The sequence below is a fragment of the Pleurodeles waltl genome, chromosome 5 (assembly GCF_031143425.1).
Source record: "Pleurodeles waltl isolate 20211129_DDA chromosome 5, aPleWal1.hap1.20221129, whole genome shotgun sequence".
Lineage (NCBI taxonomy): Eukaryota > Metazoa > Chordata > Amphibia > Caudata > Salamandridae > Pleurodeles > Pleurodeles waltl.
Genome location: NC_090444.1, coordinates 330031952 through 330056927, shown reverse-complemented (window position 1 = coordinate 330056927; position 24976 = coordinate 330031952).

Sequence of the window (24976 nt, the reverse complement as noted above, 5' to 3'; positions counted from 1 at the left end):
CCGTATGGTCAAGACATCTGAAAATTGACTTATTGGACCCAAAACTGTGTTCAATGATGGCTTGCGTCTGATTGTGTGCCCTATTGTACTTCTTCTGAGGTACAGTGATTGCATGTCTGTATGGTGTGAGGAGATGGGAGAGTGCATATACAGCATCACCTATGGATGGAAAAGGTGTGATATTTGAAAAATGTCCCTCATGCATCTGTATTGTACATGTTGTATGAAGTAGTACATACTGTGTCTGTTGAGGCATGAATGCGGGATGAGGTTTAACTCTGTCTGTTGTTTGTGCACATGTAGAGACACAATTATACATCTCATACTTGTGTGCTGCTTAGTACTTACCCAGTAGCCACATGCTGCCAAATGTTCCAGTTGCCAACTGCCGGGAAAGAGGTGACCTGCGGAAAACATAGCTGTCATGGGTACTGCCTGGGATTACTACATGCACATCAGTGAAGCGACCACTGGCATCACAGACATTCTGCATGTTGATGGAGTGCCAGTGGTGTCTGTTGCAGAAGATGTGTGCATTGTGGTGAGGTGACTGGAGAGCCACATGAGTACAATTAATTGCACCCAGCACACGTGGGATGCGGAAAAGGATTGTAGAAATCCCAAGTTACCATTTGCCTTCTGGCCAGTGTATGGGGCATTCGTATGGGACGATGGGCTCTCCTATTGATGCAGCTAAGTACCTCATGCATGCATCGGGACTGGGTTACCTGGGAGATGCCCACAAGGTCATCTGTGAGCCTCTATAATGACCACATAACAGGGAAATGGAGAGCTGCTAGGTTCTTGACAAAGGCTGGGTTGACGAGGAAGTGGCAGGTCACTGAGTTAAGATCCTGCTCCCACTCACAAGCCATCTCAAGATGATATCAAAGGGAATAGGGTATCTGGTCAAGACATCTTGGCTAGACATCACAAACAAGTTTATCCTTTGTCTAAAGATCCTCTCTACTCTCATCCTCCTCCTCCTTCTCCTCAAATTATCCTGTTCTATAGCAAGGGACTACCCGACAAACACATTCAGCGACATGATAAAAGGACTGATAGGGTTTGTTTGTGTAGACTTTGCTTTTATGTATGCAGCAAGCCTGGGATTGGGTATGGGTTGAGGAGTTTCAGCTGGAGCTCGGTGGGGGATGGCAGGCACTTACACAGGTGTGTCATCATGCATTTCTGCCAGATCTGGCCCGAGTTCCGATGATCTGTCCAGAGTACGGATGATCTGCCCTGAGTGCAGATGTAAAGTTACTACTCATAACTTACCTTTGTGAATACCAAAAAGTCGCAAACTTACACCTTCTGTCTAAACAGATCAAAAGTGTAAGTTTACCTTTGTGAATATAGCCATATAAGTCTCACTTTGGCAAGCTGTTGGATTTATTCTAACTACTGACACCTTGAATGACATTTTTATCTCACTCCTATCATATATAAGACTGTAGCAATTTTAAATAAAACCTTCACATGTCAGCCTATAGAGCTAATGCACAGGCAATGGGAAAACATTTAATTGGCAGTTATTCCCTCACCAGGGCTCATAAAAGATAACTTATAATATCCCTGCTTATAGGTACAAGGTACCCTTCTCCTAGGGTACCTTAGGAATGACTTAAATGTAAAAAAAGAGGTCATTTAAGACTTTGGAAGTACCTTTAATTCCACAGTCGAGTCTTCATATAACTTAAATTTAAAAGAAGCCTGCAAAGCAGGGCTCGCTTTTAAAATGCCTAAGGCCATACAGCAGTGCACACTTAAGAACATTAAGGCCCACATTATGATATTGGCGGTACATACCGCCGGCACAGCGGTTTAACGCTACCCATATTATGACACACACCTAGCAATCCGTCACTATACAGCCACACACACAAGTCCACCAGCCCAAAGGTTAGTGATAAACTGGCAGTATCCAAACCCACAACGTTATGCCAACAGAACTACGCCCACAACATTGTGACCCACAAATCATTGCAGTGGACAATCAACCGTGGTAAACCATTGGCGGTACATACCGCTGCGCTCAAAATACACGCACACATACAAAATAGTACCACATTGGACAATTCAAAATACACACACCTGACACACATACACACACCACACCCACATACCCACATACCCACACCAATGCAAAACAGACACACACTACAGACAACCTTTTATGACAATTTTTTTTTTTTACAACAGAGAGAGAGCACCCACAGAACCAGAGCCACAGAATGCCATCACCCATACACCATCCAAGCACATTACAGCACACATCCCAACATATCACCCCACACACCCTCACACATACTACACACACTACACCCATGGCACCACAAAGACACCCCAGATTCTCTGAGGAGGAGCTAAGGGTCATGGTGGAGGAAATCATAAGGGTAGAGCCACAGCTATTCGGATCACAGGTCCAGCAGACATCCATTGCTAGGAAGATGGAGCTATGGCGGAGAATCGTGGACAGGGTCAACGCAGTGGGACAGCACCCCCAGAACAAGGGATGACATCAGGAAGAAGTGGAATGACCTACGGGGGAAGGTGAGTTCTGTGGTAGCAAGACACCAGATAGCAGTACAGAGGACCGGTGGTTGACTCCCACCTCCTCCCCCATAACTACCAACATGGGAGGAGCAAGTCTTGCCAATCATGCATCAGAGGGCCTGGCAGGAGTAGCAGGAGGACTGGACTCTGGTAAGTCAACTATTTACTACTTTCACCCCTCCTACCAGCATGCCATCACATACCCCCACCCCTACCCTCACCCCATCATTCCACCACATGACATATACCCCACCATCACAACCCACCCATCCCAATACCAAGCCCTGCAAGTAACACCCATGCACGGACCCCATCACAGACCTGCATGCACACACATAACTAAGGCATGCACATTAAAGAGAGTCACATAGCCCACAAAATCACTACTCACACAAGGCAAAGCTGACAGGGCAATCACAACCAAAGAGGGCAACACACCCATGCACAAGATGTCACACGCAGAAATAATAACACTGTATTTACATCCCCACAGGTACCCCACACAACGTCACTGGAGAGGAGGTGCAAGCAAGATCTAGTCCCCCCCCAGAAGAGGCTCACAGTGATGACAGCAGCTCTGGACACCTGGATCTGGATGACCAACATGGCCCATCAGGGATCTCCAGACAGTTGGTTACCCAGACACAGTCCCATACCACCACAGAGCCTCTACCCTCAGGAAACACCAGCACAGCACCCACCCAGTGGGCCCATGCCTCTGTTCCCAGGACACGTCAATCAGCAGTGTGTCCACCACCACAGGGACCCCAGGACACCCCACAAACGCAGGACAATCAGGGACCTGGGGTCAGTGGCAGTGGGCACACCGTTCAGGGGACAGAGTCACAGGACTACAGGGAAGCTGGGAGGACTGCTGGGAGACAGGAGGAGGACAGGCCCAGGGAACCGAATCTCCAGGAGGCACTCATCAACTTCCTGGGAGCATACCACCATTCCCAGGAGATGATGGGCCAGATACTGGACAAGTTGCAGGAGACCTAGCGGCTGCAGGAGGGACAGTACCTGTGGATCAGGGAGGACCTGAAGGACATCCACACCACCCTGGTCACCATTGCAGGGGTGCTGGCAGACATAGCCAACACCATGAGGGTGGCAGTGGCACACCACCGGGCCCTGACACTAGCCACACCGATGAATAGCCCTCCACCTCCGCTGCTGCTAGTGGACAGGAGGCCCCGTCACGGGACCAACAGGCCACCAGCACCCCTTCCCCTGCAGAAGGAAAACTAACATTCAAACGGTTGCTGGGTTCCAGGCAGAAGCCAGAGAACATTGCCAAGACCCCACCAGGAAATAAGACTCTCCTGATCGTCACCCTTGTGTCCCACTCTGTCACCCTGTCCACCTTCAACTGCCATTGCTCCCCTTCCTATGCCCTCTTGGACAATGCACCTGTGATACACATAGACTGGACTCTATCCTGGACTTTCCTCCTCCACCAACCCAGCCCATTCCACTACCCCCTCTACTTCTTAGCACTTAAATAAACACCATTGAAAAAAAGTATGGAGTCTGTCAAATGATTGAACTTTGTATTTGTTTAACAAGCATGAAACTCTGCAATACAACTGTACAGGAATAAATACATAGGAATGACCTGTAGTAGGCTGCAGTCAACACACAAGGTGCCAGAGTGGGGCACAGATATCTGAAAATAGAGATGACAAAGGGTTCAATAAGTGGCCAAAGAATTGAGAGAATCTGCCTGCCATGTACAGTGTCCAACACAAAACTATCAATGTAAAGTGAAGTTACAGTGTCTTACCTGTGTGTCACTGGAAGTATTGTCGTATACTTGCTGTTCTGTTGTCCTCATCATCTGCCTCCTCATAGTACCTGTCCACAGGGTCCACTGCTGCCACACGCCCATCTCCAGCCTCATCGTCCTGCAGAAAAGGCACCTGGCGTCTCAAGGCAAGGTTATGCAACATGCAGCATGGCATGTCACTATTATCTGGCAGACCTTCTTGGGTGAGTAGTACAGGGATCCACCAGTTAGATGGAGGCAACAAAACCTGGCCTTCAGGAGGCCGAATGTCCTTTCGATTAATATTCTTGTTCGCCCATGTGCCTTATTGTAACGTTCCTCTGCACTTGTCCTGGGATTCCTCACAGTGGTCAGCAGCCATGAGAGGTTGGGGTAACCAGAGTCACCTTCAAATATCAAGGAATACCTGTTAGACACACACTAACCCTAATGGCCAACACCATACCCATACACCAACCACCACTGGGAGGGAACCAGGGCACACCTATTAGCCACACCCAGTGCCTCTGGAGTTGAGCCATCACAAATGGGATGCTGCTGTTCCTCAGGATAAAGGCATCATGCACAGACCCAGGATAGCTTGCATTGACGTGGGAGATGTACTAGTCCGCCAGGCACACCATCTGCACATTCATCGAGTGCTTTTTCGATTTCTGAACAGCTGTTCATTTCTCCGGGGGTGGGACAAATGTAATATGTGTTCCAGTGATTGCCCCAGTGATGTTGGGGATATGTCCCATTGCATAGAAGTCAGCTTTCACTGTGGCCAAATCCTCCACCTGGGGGAAAACGATGTAGCTGCGCATGTGTTTAATCAGGGCAGACAACACTCTGGTCATCACTATTGAGAACATTGGCTGTGACATTCCTGCTGCCAAGCCTACTGTCACTTGAAAGGAGCCAGTTGCCAAGAAATGCAGCCCAGATAGGACTTGCACAAGAGGGGGATCCCAGTGGGTGACGGATAGCAGACATCAGGTCAGGCTCCAGTTGGGCACACAGCTCTGTGATTGTGGCCCTGTCCAGTCTATAGGTGAGGATAATGTGCCTGTCCTCCATTGTTGCCAAGTCCATCAGGGCTCTGTACACGGGGGATGTCTCCATCTCCTATTCATCCACAGCGGTTGTAGTGTAGGGGGCAAAACGGGGAGCACCTGGTCAGTATTCCACATTTCCAAACACTACACTGCATTGCATGTTGTGACTGTAACAGTATATTGTTGAATAGGCCCCAATGGTGCCTATGTGCACTGTGACGCACTTAGGTGCCAGGGCCTGCCCCCCCCCCGAAATGGCCTACACCTGTCCTGTGTGGATGGACATGTGGAAATGATGTAATGCTGCTGATGTTGTGTGCCATTGGGGGAGGCGGTCGAGTACCGCCGTGCAACTCCTCATTGGTTGTCATTGGGCACTTTGGGTTACAGTGGCCAATGGTGATGCATGCCGGTGGTGACAGTACGCACCGCCACGGACGTGACTGCCATTTTCTATCTGTTCACTCACTTGCTACCTGACCTTCAATAGGAGAGGACCTACACTGCAAGTGCTGCTGTGATCTGTGTTTGGAACCTACCATGGCTCTTGTCACTGGGGAAAGGGCCCCTGCCTTCAACGCTGCGGAGTTGGAGAGATTGGTGGATGGAGTCCTACCCCAGTACCGAATGCTGTATGGGCCTACAGACTAACAGGTGAGTACACGTTGAGCACAATGCATGGAGTGCTGTGTGTGAGGGCCTCGTGTGGGGGTGTTGGAGGAAGGGTTCTGGGCAGTGTGATGCATGTATGGTGGGCAATGTCTGTGCGTAAGGGGATGGGAGGGCTATAGTGGGACATGAGTGTAACAGGCCGGACGGTCTGACTGATACCTTTTTCTATGTGTATTTTTCTGCAGGTCAGCACCCATCAGAAAAATGGTATATGGGGTGCCACCGCCAAGGACGTGCAGACCCTGGGGGTCTATGGCAGGCGGAGCACTCACTGTTGCATATGGTGGGAGGATCTGAGACGCTGGGCAAGTAAGACAGCGGAGGCCCAGCTGGGGATGGCCTCCCAATGAGGAAGGGGTTCCCGTCAAACCCTGGCCCCCCTGATGGCCCGCATACTGGGCGTGGCCTATCCGTAGCTGGATTGGCGCTTGGGGGCATCACTGCAGTGACAAGGGGGTGAGTAGAGTGCCCTTCATTACTACATACACCTGGTGGGGTGGTATCCGGGTGGGGGATGTGTGCTTGTGGGTGCACCTAGGCCAGGCCTGACATTGCAGAGTAGGTCCCATGTTGGGCAGGGTTCTGGTGTGAAATTCCTCCAACCGAGCTAGTAGGCATCCACTACTGGGCAGGGGTGTTTGGATCCCAGGTATGCTGCAGTTGGCGTATGTGTCCCTCCCCATGCCCTGGTGACTAGCATTGTAACTGGTAGTGCATTGCCTAGTGTGTAGGGCTGTTCACTGTGTATGAGTGTGTTGCGTACACCAACAGTGGTGCTGGTGCCACCATTTACCAAGTGTATTCTTTGTCTCTCCCCCCCTTCTTGATTTGTTACCCTGTCCTTATGTGCATTAGCATCATCTGGCAGAGGCACCGGTGACAGAGGGAGCTGCATCCCACAGGATCCAGGAGGCAGAGTCTACCAACGGTGAGGCACTAGTGGGATGCAGGGTGAGGGGAGCATCACGGCGGAGACTGGAGGGGACAGTTCGAACACAGATATCTCCTCCAATGGAAGCTCCCTGGTGGTGGTGAACACCTCTGTTCCCACCCCATCTACAGGTACAGCCACCACACCCGTACCAGCACCACCCTCCCAGTAGCCCCTCAGTGAGTTTCCCGTGCCTGCTCACCCAGGAGGGTGGGCATCTCCTTCACTCCAGGCACCTCAGGCCCTGCCCCAGTTAGCCCTGCTGCCCTGAGTGAGGAGGCTATTGACCTCCTGTGATCCATCTCTGTTGGGCAGTCAACCATTGTGAATGCCATCCAGGGCCTGGCAGCCCAAATGCAACAGATCAATGCATTTCTGGGGGGCACTAACACTGGCTTGGCGGCCCAACAGAGATCAATCCAGTCTCTGGCCTCCTCTGTGATGGCAGCCATTGTCCTTGTTTCCACCCTCCCCCCTCCAACTTCCTCTACCCAATCCCATTACCCTCAGCCCCAACCAATCCCAAGCACACAGGCAGACAAGCATGCACACAGGACAACACACAAGAGTGGCAAAAGCAAACACAAGCACCACACTTCATCCCACACGCACTCACACAAACACCATCCAGATGCAGACATACCAACATCCACTGCCTCCACTGTGGCCCCCTCCTCCTCTTCCACCTCCCTCCCAGTTGCGTCTACACTCACACCTGCATGCACTACATCCTCATCCACTACAAGCATCACCAGCACACCTATCAGAACACACACGTCACTGGCAGTCACCAGCCCAACAGCTATGCACACATCCCCTGTGTCCTCTTCTACTGTGTCTGTGCCCCCTCCTCCCAAAGTTCACAAACACAAGCACTCAGAAACCCAAAAGCCATCCACCTCACTACAGCATCCAGCCCATGCACCTGCACAGCAGACAGACACCTCCTACAACCACTCCCTCTTCCTCCACTCCCAAACCTTCTCCCTCTTCCTACCCCAATGTCCCTAAGAGGCTTTTCCTCTCCAGCATTGACCTCTTCCCTTCCCGCCGCCTCCCCCATGTCCTTCACGTCAGGCACACACCTCAGCCAGCCAGTCCAAGGCCCAGTAGTGTCCCCCGCAACTCCAGGTAGGAAAGGATCCCGGGCACCAGGCAGCAGGACGAAAAGGGTGCCTGCCCCAAGTGCTACAAGGAAGGGCAAGGAGCCACCCCCAACTGCTGCAAAGAAGGGCAAGGAGCCACCCCCAGCTGCTGCCAAAAGGAGCAAGGAGCCATCCCCAGCTGCTGCCAAAAGGAGCAAGGAGCCATCCCCAGCTGCTAGAAGGAAGGGCAAGGGACTTGCACCAGCAGGCAGTAAGAACAAGGGGCCTGGTGCTGGGACTCTGTCAGAGCCCACACCACCAACCATGGTGGTGCAGCCTTCCGAGGCTGCAGGGAATGGGCAGGAGCTTCCCCCCACCACTACAACCTCCGCCAGCAGCACCGCCACCAGCACCACTACCAGCAGCAGCAGCACCAGTGGGCAGCCATCCAAGGCTGCAGGGGATGGGCAGGAGCTTCCCCCCACCACCACCACCAGCTCCACCAGCAGCACCACCACCAGCACTACCACCAGCAGCACCAGTGGGCAGACCTCTGAGGCTGCAGGGGATGGGCAGGAGCCTTTCCCCACAACTACCACCAGCAGCAGCAGAAGTGGGCAGCCACCCGAGGCTGCAGGGGATGGGCTGGAGCCTCCCCCCACAACTACCAGTAGCAGCAGCACAACCAGCACCACCACTGAACAGCCATCACCGCCGGTGGACATTGTGTAGTCCTGCATCCATGGGACGTTGTCCGGCCTGCTCCCGGCAAATCCTGTGGGATTCACACCCAGCTGAGAGACTGTGACCCTGCACTCCTCAGATCTGTATCGCTGGGCACGATGCCCCCTCCAGAATCAGTGGAGAAGCCATCCATTCACCCAGTCCTCCCCCAGGATGAAAAGAACAGGGCACAATGCCTCCCCAGAACCAGTGGAGAAGCCATCTATTTGAGAGACTGTGGCCTTGCACTCCTCAGGACAGAGTATTGTAAATATGTATATCTTTTTTTATTTGGATGCACGTATTGCTTCTATACTTATCTTATTACACTCACTTTGATCTATTGGAGTTGTCCTTGTATTATTCCTGAGGGATACGGGGTAACGTTACTGCATCTGCTTGTGTCTACGTTATTGGGAGTAAGGTGTTGCGTGTGTGTTTCACTCTCCTTTTCCTCCCTCCCTCCCCTGTGTACTAGGCGCCTGTACTCACCGTGGTCATCTTCACCGCCGTTGGTGTTCGTGGTGGAGCAGGACGTAAAACAACATTGGGAATATGTGCAGCTCGGGCTCCATGGCGGCGTGGTTCTTCCCTGAGTTTCCACAGGTGAGTCCTTTCCCTTCTGTGCAGTGTTTCCACCAGGCTTTTGATGTCATTGGTACCACCCCGGAAAAGGTGGCGGATTGGACTGTCATAATACAGTGGGCAGAACATTGGCTTCCGCTTGGCTGTAGGCTGTTACCGACATGGTGTCTGTTGATTCTGCCCATGCGGTCGGTGTGTTAAAGTGGCTGTCTACCTGAGCTCTTTCCACCATGGTCATAATTTGGCGGTATTCACTGCCAGCCAGGATTGTAATGAGGGCCATTATGTTTGTGTTTGCTCTTTTTGGTGAGAGATTTAAAAATGCTCCTATCAGATGGGAGTAAACACAATTTTCCCTGCCTCTGCCGCTACGCTCAAGTTATCTCAAGTAACTATAACTAATGCCCGAAGATAACAATACTCATGCCCTTGCCGTGCACAGTTTTCTCTTCAATAATTTTACTCCAAATGTTACAGTGATATTCTCAGTGATGTCATAGAAGATGTCATGACTGATTACATTTCTGGGGTAATGCAATTCAGTGCACGGCAAGGGTGCAAGTAATAGATACCTTAGGGCACAAGTTATAGTTCCTTTTCCTTTGGTCTTTTAGTAAATTACTAGTTTTTTTTTTAAGTCTGTGTCCCTGTAACCTTTGTTTTTTTCCCCAACCCATCACAATGCATTGTGGAGGGGGGGGTTGGATGCAGGGCCTAGCCTGCCATATTGCTGTCACCACTTAAGGTTGCCGCTCAAGCCCTCTATCCTCTTGTCATCCAAGTTCATACCCTTGCTGCTTTATTACAGTCCTGTGTGGCTGTTGTTCTGCCACTGCCCTTTCCACATGCCTTGGACAGATTGGCTTGTTGTCCCATCCACCTCCTCTCTACACTCTGTTGTCCAAGTCCATGCATCAGCCCCCTCCCTCCTGCTCTGCATGATCTGATGTGCTGCCACTGCCCACCATTCAGCTTGATGTCCCAGCCCACTCCGCCTGCCCTCTGTTGCCCAGTTCTACACCCCGTCATTGCCCTCTTGCTCAGCCTCTGTGCTTAGCTTGCTGCCCCACCCTCCTTCCTCCTGCCCTCCAATATCTGTGTGCATGCCCCTACTCCCTCCTTTTTCCCCACATGCTACATGGACCTGTCACACTGCCCCTCTTATGTACTCTGTGTGTTCTGTTGAGCTGCCACTGCCATTCACACCTTCCTAGCATGGTCAGATGGCTGCTGCCTGTCCTTGCCACCTTCACCATTCTTGTCTGAGTTCCATGCCCCTATGTCCTCCCTTCTCTTCTCCAGGGTCCATTTTGTTGCCACTCCATTCTTCCCTCCATGCTCTGTTGTACTGCAACCTCCTGCCTGCCCTGTGTGGCATGTTGTGAAACTCCTTTCCCTGCCGCTTCTTGCTTGTGTCCAACCCCACTCTTCCTCCCTCTCTACTGTCCTCTTTTGTCCTTTGTGCATGCCCCTACCCCCTCCCTCTTGCCCACCATGGCCGTTGTCCTACCCCTAACCCTCTAGTTTGCCATGCATGGTCTTCTGTGCTGCCACAACCCCTGCCACCTGCCCTGTGTGGTCAGCTTGCTGTCTCTGACCCCCTCCCACCTTCCCTCCATTGTCTGTGTGTATGCCATTATAGTCTCACTGTTTCCCTCCATGGTATGTTATGGTTTCAGTACTCCTCCCATCTGCTCTCATGGTCAGTTGCTGCTTCTGCCCTGACTCCAGGCTTGTGCTCTCCGTTTTCCATGTGCAGGCTCCTATCCCCTCATTCAAACCTTGTCTGATCCGTTGTTGTGCCTCTTCCCCCTCCCTCCTGCCGTCCAAGGTCTGCTATGCTGCAACTGTCCCTCCTGTCTGTCTGGTATGGCAAGCTTGCTGTATTTGCCTTTTCCCCCTCTGATCTCTGTTGTCCAAGTGCATGGCCCTGTCCCCTTCTTATTGCTTTCCATGGTTTGTTGTGCTGCGCTACTGCCCCGCTTCCCCTGTGTGGTGTATTGTGCCCCTGCAACCACTGATACCTGCCCTGTAAGGTCAGTTTGGTGTTTATGCCCATCTCCCTCCTGCCCTTTTTTATCTGAATCCATGTCCCTGCCCCCTTTCTCCTGCTCTCCATGATCCAGTGTACCATATTTGCCAACATTATGAACTTGGTAAGAGGGGATTAAAAAAAATCCCTGGGGAATTGATTTTCCTAATTTTCTTTCATTGAAACAAAGGAGATTTTCAGCCGGAGACAGATAAAATGAAGCCCTTATGGGCTTATAAATATTGGGCATCTCCTGCCAGAATCGGACCTGTTGGTATGTGTGGCTGTACTGCCACTGTCTCTTCCGTCTGCTCTCAATGTCCATTTCAATTGCCACAACCTTTCTTGCCTCTCCTGCATTGTTGATTTGGTGCCCCTGTCCCCTTTTCCCCTGTCCTCCATGGTCCATTGTGCTGTCACTGCCCCTCCCACCTGTCCATCGTGGTCAACATGTTGCCCCTTCACCCTTCTCCCTGCCCTCAATCATCTGAGTCCCTGCCCCGTTCATCTTCCCCACAACATTCTAATGAACAGATAGATTGTGAACGTTCTAAATGTATTACAAAAGTGTGGCCTGCCTCATCTTGATATAATCAAATTTGAAATAACTATAGCCTTTCCGTCAGAAATTTTAAAAAATGAGAGGGTCTTAATCCCATCAAAATTGAGGTTAGTGCTCTAGAAAACTAAAATGACAGTGTAGTATCTTAGGGCCAGATGTAGCAAGGGTTTGGCGACTCGCAAACTGCAAAAAACGCCGTTTGCGAGTCGCAAAAGCCTCTTTGCTATGTAGAAATGCATTTTGCGAGTCGGATCCAACTCACAAAATGCATTTCCGACTCGCAAATAGGAAGGGGTGTTCCCTTCCTTTTTGCGACTCGCAATGCTATGCAATTCCATCGCAAATGGAATCGCAGTTACCATCCACTTGAAGTGGATGGTAACCCAGTCGCAAACAGGAAGAGGTCCACTTAAGTGCAGTGAAAATGCACTATTTCACTCAGGCTGCAGTGACAGTCCTGTGAAAGGGTTTGTCTGAACTCCTTATAGGTGGCAAAGGAAATGTTGCAACCCATGAGGATCTCCTGGAACCCCAATTCCCTGGGTACCCAGGTACCATATACTAGGGACTTATAAGGGGGAGTCCAGTGTGCCAATTGTAATTGGTAAATTAAGTCACTAAACTATAGTGCCTAATGTGAAAGCAGAGAGAGCATAAACACTGAAGTTCTGGTTAAAAGAACATCAGTGACACAGTTAAGCACTACTGACAACACACACATTAGGCCACAAACTATCAGCACTGGGGTCCTGGCTAGCAGGATCCCAGTGAGACAGGCAAAACACACTGACAAATAGCATTTTCACTATGAGCACTGGGGTCCTGGCTAGCAGGATCCCAGTGACACAGTAAAACACACTGGCACACACTCACAATAGGTGTTTCCATGATTATTGGTCCTGAGATGGCTGCGAGCACTCCCTGGTTGAAGTGGTGACAGCCAGTCAGATCTCACCATGAGATCTATGCTTAGGCTCTGCACAGGTATACACATTTATTTTCCCTTTAATATCTCAGAAACTACTGAATGGATTTATACCAAATAACAGAAAGGACTCAAATTAAAAAGTAGTTTTAAATCCCAGGTAATGGCCAAGTGGAATTTGAAATGTCCATTTTGAAAATTCCACTTTTAGAAAGCTTCCGTTTTCCTGCCAAAGACCGATGTGCCTTTCTACCAGTATTCTATGTCCCTGACTGTTAATGTCTCTCCTGTGCTGAGATGTGCATTGTTCCCAGATATTAGACAAAAGACTTAGGTGTGGGGGTATTATTTCTCCCCTGACAGGGTGGCCATCTGGGCTTGCCCAGGAAGTTACTTAGGGGCATATTTGTACTCTATTTGCACCATATGTGCGTCAAAAATGTTGACGCACATTTGGCGCAAACCGTGCACCATATTTAGACTTTGACGCCCAAGCCTGCGAATGCCAACATTTTGCCATATGCGTCATTTTCTGGATGCGGGAAATCGCCTTGCGCTAATGACATGCAAGGTAGGCGTTCCCATCCAAAAAATGACTTAAACACCCATGCGCCATATTTATCCAGTTGCGCAAAAATCCTGCACAGTCGGTATTGGCAGCAGACACAATCACAATGCTGTGACCACTTGATGAATCTAGTCACATATACAACAAACTCTTGGGTCTGCCTGCATTACAATCAACTAGACCTCAAAATGGCCAAAGACATACATTGCCCCGCCACTGTTTTGCTTGCACTGGTGGCAAGATGGCATTCTAAGGCCATTCTCCCAGGTGCAAATGACTTGTACATTTCAGAAGATGCTTGACTTAAATGGAATTGGCATGCCTCACAAATGACAGGTCAAAACAACCAATACCATGGGTACTTGCCACAAACAGATTAACTGCAAATTAACTTTGTACAAGGTCTATGCTTAATGTAACAATACATTTTAGCCTATCAATATGTCTGGACTTTTTGAAACAAGAATGATTGACTTATCCTGAGTCAAAGTACATATTGCAAGGGACAGTCCCCCAGACCACAGAAGCAAGGGATTTTGTCAGACACTGTACCTATAACAACCCAATGAACATGCATCTGGTGGTATGACACAAACATATGACAATGTTGTGGCACATGCACTGTGGCCTGCAATGGTGAAAGACATTTACAGCCAGATATAGGTAATACAAGGAAAGTGTTTAGCCAATGTGAAGGGTCAAAGCCTTCGCGTAATCTATGACTACATATATCATGCCCACATGACACATATGATGCAATCAGCCCAAAACAGCACACAAAACAATCCAATGTGCACTTATGACCTTCCACCCAAACACTGTGCAAGCTGCCTTGGCACAGGTCTCATACACACCAAATCTGTGACCTACAATACCTGGAACAATCCATGTCCACTTTGTATGTAAGAACAGCATCAGATACCTGCCAATGTCACAACTCTGGAATTCCCACATGAGGATGTCATGGTGAAGGTACTTGTACAAAGACAAAACAAGGAGTATAGGCTTGGAAACAAACCTATTACACAAATCACATAGTAAGCAACTGGAATGTAATTAGATTGCAAGGTAACTGACACAAACAAAGCAACATCATTAAGGTGGGGATGTGTCAAAGGGTGACTCATCAAGCGGCCCTTGGCTGAATATTGCAGAGTATCAGTTCCCTAGTTGTTGCTATAACACTCAACTCCACACATTCTCACAATTAAAGTTAATTTTACAGTCATAGTCATTACATCACATGACATACTTACACTCATGAAAAGTAGTTGTTGATGAGATCTTCCCACAAGTTAGCTCCTTCCTCTTCACCACTGTCATCCTCACTTGGCATTTCAAGATTCTCACCCAGTGTCACTGCAGACTACCCTTCCTCTGGAATGTACAGGATATTCCTCCTCAGATTGATGTTGTGAAGCATTCAGCATGCCAAAGTGATCTGACACACTTTTCCGGGAGAGTAGAGAAGGGCTCCACCAGTCCTGTCCAGACACCAAAATCTGGCCTTTACGAGCCCAAAAGCCCAATTAACTACCTGCTGTGCTCTTCTGTGGGCCTCATTGAAGCGGATTTCCCTTGGCCGAGGTGGGTTCCTTAGTAGTGTCAACAAACAAGGATGGTTTGGATATGCAAAGTCTCCTGTTAGGTAATGGGACATATGTGCAACAATGAGCCACTCGCTTCATGATTGTAGCACCAGACATTGCATGCACACAAAAAGGAAAGATTAAGGCCCTCTCTGAGTACAGTTGTTACATCAGCTGGGGTATGGTGCTGATCTGTATTATGAAGGAATCATGGACTTAACCCAGATAATGGGGACAGACCTGTGAAATATAGAGATCTGCCAAACAGACAACTTGCACGTGCAATGGAACTTCTTTCTGCCGTGGTGTACTTGATCATTTGCCTGCGGTGGGACCAAGCCAACATGTGGGCCATCAATGGCCCTCACCACATGTAGGATGCATGCAAAACCATAAAAGTCAGTCTTCACATGGGCTAAATATTCATGTCAGGGAAACTGGATATAGCTGTTTAGGTGTTTCAACATTGTTGAGAGAACTTCCTTCAACACTAGACTGAACATAGCTTTGGACATACCAGCAGATAAGGCCACTGTATGTCGAAAGGACCCTGTGGCTAGGAAGTACAATACTGACATCACTTGCACAATGGGTAGTATGCTGGTTGGATAATTAATAGCTGGCATCAGATCTGGTTTCAAATGACAATATAAGTTCACTACGTATGCCTACTTACTTTGGTTGCCTATTTAGATGGTAGAGCAGGATGATGTGCCGTTCTTCCATGGTCTGAAGGTCTGGCAGTGGACAACAGACTGGAGGTTGTCATATCCTCCTTTTCCCTGGGTACCTATGTATGACAAGACATGATTTCTAACATTAGTCAGTGTGTCAACAGCAACATACATGATGCATGTCAATTATATCATGTGACACAGTATTTCAAATTGGATAGACATGGGACCCAGTTCACGTCACAGCTGCAAATAACACAAGGGTCACATGTGCCCCGCATGGTTTTCAACACATGTGTCCATAACTTGGATATGGACCAAAATCAAAGATGTACAACACAATTGCTCCTCGAAATATTACTGTATATCCTGACCAACAAAATGACAGCTGGTAGAGGTTGACTGTGCCCAACTGTTAAATGCCTTCAGTGGCACGCTATATTGTTTGAGTAGGAGGACCTAAATGGCAAGACAGGATAAGGATGTTTGTGAGGTCAAAAAACCTATTGTGCAGGAGTGATGCAGTTTCTAAAGCCCAATACAGAATTTCAGGCCATCAAAATAGCAGCTGCCTGACCTACTCCACTGAGCAACCACTGCAGCCACCAGCAGAAGTCATCATGGCAGGAGGTGGTTGCAACTGTGGCGAACACAGCCATAGGCTAAAGTTGTTGGCAGTAGCGGTCATGGGCAAATGGCTGTGTCCGCCGGCGGTGACGACCATGTACATGGCAGACGTGACTGCCATGTTCTGCAGATTCAGACACTGCTGCAAGCAATACCTCCATGACATGAACTGCTTTGTGCTGCCTCTGAGAAGAATCATGCATGTACAGCAGGTGATAGGGTCCCTGACTTCTGACCAGAGGAGCTGGAGAGGCTGGTGTCTGAGGTCCTAGCCGTATACGGACAGCTGTAGGGCTCACCAGAGAAGCAGGTAAGTACCTCATGTGCACAATTTTCTCTGTACTTCACCATCCTTTCCTTCCTCACAGGCTACAATGTGCTCATATGTGCCAGTTAAATTATTTGTGTGCATGTTGTTGCAGTCTGTGTGTCCTCAATGGGATGGACAATGCTCAGGTACTGGTTGGCCAGTGCCATGTGATAAGTTCAGTCACATTGTGTTGTGCAAGGTTCTAGATGTTCCTAATGTTGGATGCTCATAACTAGATAAGGATATATGACTGCCATCGACTGTTATCTCTTTCCTCATGATAGTTATAAATGTCAGGCAACATGTATGTGCATGACAGCACAAGCTGTTTTGCATGTTTTATGAGTCATTCGAGAATCATGTGAGCAATTTGTATCGTGCCACAGGTCTTTCAAACCACATCTGGCCTTGCTAAACTGTTGTGTGGAAAACATATCATGACTCATTCTGCCCTTCAGGTTGGCACACACACCACATGCCAAATTGTTGTTGGCTACATGATGTACTGTCATGTATGGAAGTGATGGGAATGGAGTGTAATATAGGTTCTGTCTGCTCAGCCAGGGTCCGTCAAATGTATCTCCAAGTACGGGACCTAGTCTAGGCTGTGGGAGAGTCACTGTGGCTATGCAACTGTGGTACTGTGCCCACTCCCTGTAACCCAGCCGATCTATGCATGCAGCTAATATGATATCTAGTGGCAAAACCTGCCCTGAATTCATTTGACTAGATTAGGAATGGGTACAGATGCAAATCATTTTACTAGTCCATTTGTGCATTTAGCATCATTTTTAATTTGTGTCTTAGGCTTATAACACATCCCTTACTCCCACAGCTCTGTTGTCACTTTTACACAGGTCATATGTGTCTTGTACATAGCTGACAGTTCCATACTGCAGACAGTGTCTTCATTCCTAGGAGACCATGACATGTGACTCAGTAGCTTGGTCACATTGCAGAAACTGTACAATGCATGCTTTTGTTTGCTGGATACATCCCTGTAGGATAGACACGTGTGACCAAAGGAGTGTTTTGTGGTACAGGTACACACCACAGAACCCCACCCTCTGAAGTGACATGAGTCTGCATTTGTTATTCCTCATGTCCACACATGGACAAGGAAGACACTTTCTGTACCCATCATGCCAGTCTCTTGATTGTTACTCATGCATAATGTTGAAGTTTGTGGCAGTTGCCTGTAGGAAAAGTATGCAGTGAGTCATTCTCACAGAGTGTGAATGTGGTGGTTTATTCATGCGTAAAGAGTTCACACTTCAGAAGCTACATAGGTGTGCAGTATTTCATTGTGACTCACATCACAGTACAGGTTTTTAGAGCATGGGTCACCTCATGGCAGTGAGCTTGCTTAGTCATTGTAGGCCTTGAGCAGGGTAGTGGGTTACTCTCCAGATGCAAATACATATGTCTGTAGTCAGGTCCCGGTACTGACTGGCTTGTGTGTTACACACTTGGGGAGTATTAACAAATAGAAAGGTCCTAGCTTGGTCATACTGACATGTATGTGACTCAACCATTTGTGATAAACTTGTGATTGCAATCTCTTGATTTTTCTTTTGCATCCATGCAGGTCAAAGCTCATCAATAAAAGGAACTATGGAGTGCCAAGAAGTTGCAGTTCCTGGGGGTCCACAGCTGGTGGAGTGCCCACTGCTGGAAAAGGTGGGAGGACCTGAGACTCTGGGATGGAAGATCACAAATGTCCAGCTGGGGATGTCCTCCCAATGCGGGCGGGGTGGTGGTCAAACCGTAACCCCTCTAGTGGCCCACATTCTGGCAGTGGCCTCCTCAGATCTTGATGAGTGTTTGAGGACAGCAGAGCAGCAACAAGGGAGTGAGTATAGGGCATATTCCTGCCTGTCACATTGCATGTCATGTGGTGTATACTGATGTGCCTTGCCTATAGGCCCAGGGACCTAGGGCACAACTGTGTACAATCCTCAAACTATTTTCTCTTCAGGGACAACATATGGCTGTGTACATTGATCATTTATGTACTTTGTTGGCTTACTGGTTGTAAATTCATACAGTAGACCACAACTCCTCAGTGTTACAGCCCAAAGGTAAGGAAGGGATGGATCACTGTCCTCAATCATTTGTTTGGTTAAATTAGCATTTTGGCATCCCTCACCCAGAGGCTAGTTGTCTTCAGCATATGACAGGTGTTGGTACCTCACTACATCTGTAATGTGAAGATAGAATCCATATATGTGACAGAGCATACATTGTTCTTTGGGCGTAGTTACAGATCAGTACTTTACCTTGGTAAGTGGAGAATGTCCATTGATAAGAATTATGTGCCATCACTGTTGCCAACATTCCTTATGCCTACATTTCAGCATGTGCCCCTTTCTCTTTAGCAAAACATTTGTAATCTGCTGTTTCATTCGGTGGTCTACTGTGTTGATGATGATGTCCGTATTCCCCCACATATATGTGCATTGCAACCTGTGTGTGGAATAAGACATTAACAATCGGGGTAAATTTCATGTTGTGCTACATACAGGAGTGCGCCACCATTGTTTATTGGCTGACACAGACCCTCACATGTCATAGTATGCCGTTTTGCATGTACAACTCAGTAGCAATGAGGGACATGACATGTAGGCCTAGAGTTTTTAGTCACAATGTGCATTTTTATGCCATTGATGTAGAATCATGTAGCAAAGTGCTTAGGATATGTTAAATGGGTAAGGTTTGTAACCTGACTGTTGAAGTGCTTCATGGAGTAACTTGCAGTTATATTGAGAGCACATGTGTTTGGGCACAAGCATTCATCCACAGACATCTATTTTTGCATGACCATAATGGAAACAATGATGTAGCTTTCAATTGGGCAACATGTTCAGGGTTTTCTACAAGTACTTGCAAATCTCTGGGCCTTTCCAAATCCAAGTGACTAATGGCATCTACTGATGCACTCAAAGTATGTCATTGTAAGAGGTGCCAGGCATTAGTGGTGATTTCCTTGGGACTTGCAGTTTCATTGTGTGGTGGAGTTTAAAGACATCCCTCCCTGACATATTGCACGTGATGTCTACATTGTCCATTTCCATGCCAAGTGGCCTATCTGACATGAGCAACATTAGTTTTACCTCCATGACTCTGCTGGGACAAATATCACTTGGTGAAGTGTGCATTGTGGAAGTCCTTCCAGTGTGACATGAGTATTTACATGTCTACTTCCCTAGGTTATTCTACTGCCTCATTTATTGTTGTTGGGTCATTATATATATTACAAACATATGTGTGTGTATTGTGTGTCATATATAGGAATACAGCTGTCATTGGCCTACTATTGCATAAAAACAGGTAACTGAGGTATATTCCAGGGGGCAAAGCATTGAGGGTGATGAGGTCTCCTGTCATTTCAATGAATACTGTGATTGCACAGCTTCAGCCATGCCATTGTAGTTGTCAAAGATCCTGATTTTCCTGTATGGGCCACTAAGGTAGAGTTTCTTGTTGGGGCCTACTTGACATCATGGTAATATTTGCTAATCAGAGTTGTTGTTCAAGTGTGATCATATACATGTGATGGCCCTATTTCTCTATGTGTTTGCAGCATCAGCCCAGGGAAGCGAAGGAGACAGGTAATGGCCATGTGGGGACACATCTGACCATGGGTTCTCGGGTCACGGTACCACTGACACAGAGGGACCCAGTGGCCCAGAGGGTGAGGGGAGTGCCATGGGGGAGACTGATACAACATCCTCTTCATCATCGAATTCTTCCTACAGGGGGGACTCCATTGTGGTGGAGGAACTGTTGGGGTGTACCACCCTTCCTGTTGCTCCCCACCCAGTTGGCTGTGACCACTCACCCAAGAGGGTGGACATCTACTTTGCCACAGGCACCTCAGCCACAGCCCCTGTTACCCCTGCTGCCCTCAGTGTGGAGGCTATTGACCTCTTGAGACGTATCTCTATGGGTCAGACAGCCATTGTGAATGCCACCCAGGAATTAGCACCCAAACTGCAGCCGACAAATCTATTCCTGGAAGGCGTTGATGTTGCAATATCTGGTCTACAGAGATCTTTTCAGGCTCTAGCCTCCACACTGACACAACCAGTCTCTCCCCACCTTTCGTCCCCCCTCCACCTCCCTCTTCCCAATCCAAATCTCCCATTCCCCTATCTATCCCAAGCACATTGACCAATCCATACCTTTCTCAACACATGAGCAGCACATATAGACACAAGCACCACAAAACACACTGGCATGTAAGCAAGCAAAAATATACACAAACATCAGTCACCACTTCCCCAGACACTCCCACCCCCCCCCACTGCAACACACACAACCTTAGGCATAGCCACAGGTGCCACCACAATAGTCAATGACATACCCACCACACCCAGCATACTTGCAGACACTGCCCCAACAGATAAACAGACATCCACAACATCCAGCATATTGACAGATACCACCCCAACAGACACACAAATATTCACCCATACAAGCATACCCACAGATACCACCTCAACAGACATATACACATTCACGACTCCCACATCACCCAGCACATCTACCTCCCTATCCCAAGACATGCAAATGCCCACAATCAAACAATCACCATACACCACCCAAACACAAGCATACCTCCCACATACACACACCCAAGACATCCACATCAACACAGCAGACAACCATTCCCTCAACCTCCAAAACCCCACCCCTTCTGATGACAGTCCATGTGTTCCTAAGCCTGATTTTTTGTTTGACCTTGCCCTGTCCACTGTTCCCCCTACCCCATCCCAAACCCAGGATACCCCAACCCACCTCCCAGCCCATCATTTCCACCTCCAAGTCTTCCTCTGTCACACCTGCCCCCTGAAAGCACCCATACCCCTCCCCAAGAAGAAGCCCACCCCTCCTAAGAAGTAGTCCATCCCTCTCAAACCCAAACCAACCCATCCCAAATAGCACCCCCAATTTTTTTTTTCCTGAGATGTCTGCTGGCCCACCTGATGCACCTTCTTTTGGAGGTTACCTGGTAGTTAGGAGTCAAGTGACAGCACAGTGATGTGCCTGGGCATTCTGATATGGACTGCCCAATGGTCTTGGACTTTTCAAGTTTGTTTATCAATAAACCCAAACAGTTGTTTTGTTGGGTACACATTTGTCCTTCAATTCCTTTTCTACTTCTATGTTCTCTGAAGACAAGGGCATACTTATGTCTGTATGGATATGTGAGTGTACATGTGATGGTGGTGTCATAGCATTGTGTACTGTTTGGTATGGTAAGTACTTGATCTTGTGTTGTCCAATGTGAGAATGTATGGTGTTAGACTTGTCCTCCTGAAATGGACTGTAGATTAATCTAATGTGTGGCAGCTTGAGTTCTGTTTGTGCAAACATGGAGGGTATTGTAATTGTGCAAGCTTCCTTTGCATTGGACTGTGCGTGTGTAGATGTCTGTCCCATGCAATTGGAGTTGTATGTGCTCTGTTGACTTCGACTTCCACATTGTGCAGATAAGCTTGTAATTTGCATCTAGTATTGTTTGTCTCTGAGATACATGTAGGGCCAGTTCCTGTGTAAATGTTGTTTGAAGGGCATGTGCCAAATGAAATGTGTCCCAGTGCAGCATCCTTCCCTGAGTGCTCCTGATGCACCCATCTCTATTGTGCAGGTATTGTTTGCATAGTGAACTTTGTATATTTGTGTCTGTGTTTATTGTACATCCCATTGTCCTTCCATTGTGTTGCAATGTGGGTGATGTGTGTGTCCATTGCTGGGCTGTTTGATGGTAGTGGTGTTTGTGTTCCATGCCACATCTATACATACATATCTTGAATGTGATGACAGTCAATGGCATGTGTGAGTTGTATTTGTATATGTGATGTTGCTGTGTTGTTGGTGATGTGTGAGAAAATGTTGCAGACCCTTCACTGTCCCTGTGATTGAGATGAGCAGGCATGTGTTTTTTTTTAGTGTAGTGACCTTGCCAAAGGGTGCCTATTGTGACTGTTAACTGTTAATGTGTAGTTATTTGTGTCTGATTCTGACCTGGGACACAATGACAAGTGTACTTTGTGCCCATAGTGTGACTCAAATATGATGGATGGTGGCATGTTTATCTATTGTTGAGCGTAATGACATAGGTAGGTGTGTGCACGTACGGTTGGTTGCATGCATGGTGGCGTGGATTTTGTGCACATTCGATGACCATCATTAATGACAGGAAGTTTCACCAGATGTGTAAAGCTGCCTGCACGTGAGTGTCTCCCTTTATTCTCCCCGTTTCCGCCTGCTGAGTCATGGTGGTTGGACCTCCACAGTCACACTGGCGAGTGTGCAACCTCTTAATGTGTCCGGCGGCTACATAGGCTTTGCCGACCTGTTTGTGTAGCCTCATGACTGCGACGGTCTGTGCTGCCTGGGGGTGCCAGCAGGACTGTGGTGGTCTTTGCTCCGTAGGCCCGCATGACTCGTAATACGTCGGTCCGACCGCCAACCCAATGATGTTCAGACTGCCAACGCCATCATGGAGGTCCACAGACCAACAAACTCATAATGGGGCCCTATATTTTTTTTATTTTTTTCATATATTTACTATTTTAATGTTGTTATTTGCTATTTATACTTATTTATAATTTATTTAACTTTTTTTAGTGGGTAGCCTTCTTGGTGCAGAACATTTAATTTAAGTTTTTTTATTTTGTTGTATATATGTTAAATTATGCTTGTAGTATTTAAATTGTTCAATTATCTTTTATTGTATTTATTTATAATGCATCATTTTACTTTATTGTGAACATGTTCATTTTTTATGTAGTCAGTATTTACTTATTTAATGACTAGGAATTGTAATTGTTCAAACCTTCCTAAGTCCAACACGTTTTCTGATTTTGCTTACTTTGCGCAGGTAATAATAAGGCACACTCATCCAAAGCCCTACAATTTCCATCCTGCTACTTAGATAGGCATGGGATGAATAAATCTAACTCTTCCAAAGTCCAACACTTTGTTAAATGCTGCTTGCATAGGAGTAGGTATTGTAAATCTAACTTCTCAAAAGTCTACCTCTTTCTCTTTTCTAGCTTATGTTGGAGTGGGAAGAGTAAATCAAACCGTTCCAAGGTCCAACATTTTGCCTACTGGTCCTTAGGTTTGGGTGGAAATAGTATAGCTGACCCCTCTAAAGTACAAACATTCCATACAATTGCTTTCATTGGAGTAGAAATAGTAAATGCAGTTCTTTCAATGTCCAACACTTTCCCAATCGTTACTTACATTTGAGAGGTAATAGGCAAAATAACCCCTTCCAACACTTTCCCTGATTATGCTTGAGGTGGAGTGAGAATAGTGAACTATCCCTTCCAAAGTCCAACACTTCCCTACTATTATTAGTTTAGTTTTTTTTTTTTTGCTTTCTTTAATATTTATCTTACAGGGAAGAATTTCAATTTTAATTTAAACTTAAAAAAAAAATCTGTTTATTATAATTATTATATGCAGTGCAGCGATTACAGAACACTATCATGGCAATGCGTCGAGTTGCAATACTTGTAGTGGGTGCTTCTGCACTCATCTCAGTATATTAACAGATCAAATGCATGTTCAAACTGAAAACAAATGTGAGTTAACATTACATTCTCAAATGTATGAAGAAGTGAAAGGAAAAATGAGAGAGAGAGGAGGGGTCACCTTGGGGAAGTACGTGGAAGTCTAGTGGTCATTGGGGAGGGGTGGGAGACCGGGCAAAGGGTGCTAAGTAGCAGAGCCTGTGATACAACAAGGGGGAGCAATGTGAGGGATGAAAAATCTGTGCAGCACAATTCGTTGCAACCATGCTGCTTATCTGAGTTTTCGCTTTTTTTCAGTGTCTGGGTCGGACGTCGCACTGGTATTGTGAACCTATCAACCTTAATGGGCTAGTAATTACGAAACCTGCTCAGAAGTTGCGCGTATGGGTCGGGCGGGCGGGTGTCATCTTTCCCCTTCAACTGTCCCATATGTCCGCCCCTTTAACCATCACACCCCTATCGAATAATGTGTGTAAAGCTTGTGCCTCCGCATTAGCCCAACGCAGCAGGTCTGATGCCCAGTGACGTATGTTGGGGGTGCTAGGTGACTTCCACTGTGTTGCAATAAGTCACTTGAATATAATGAATGCCAGATCTGCGCATCTGTGTCTCTTTTTGTCCTTGCTGCGTCTACTACGTATTCCCAGAACGCAGGATTTAGGGGTAGGGGACAAAGACAACCCGGACCAAGTCGCAGTCTGTTTAGTAATATCTTGCCATATATGGAGCAATGATGGGCAGTTCCACGCCATGTGGTA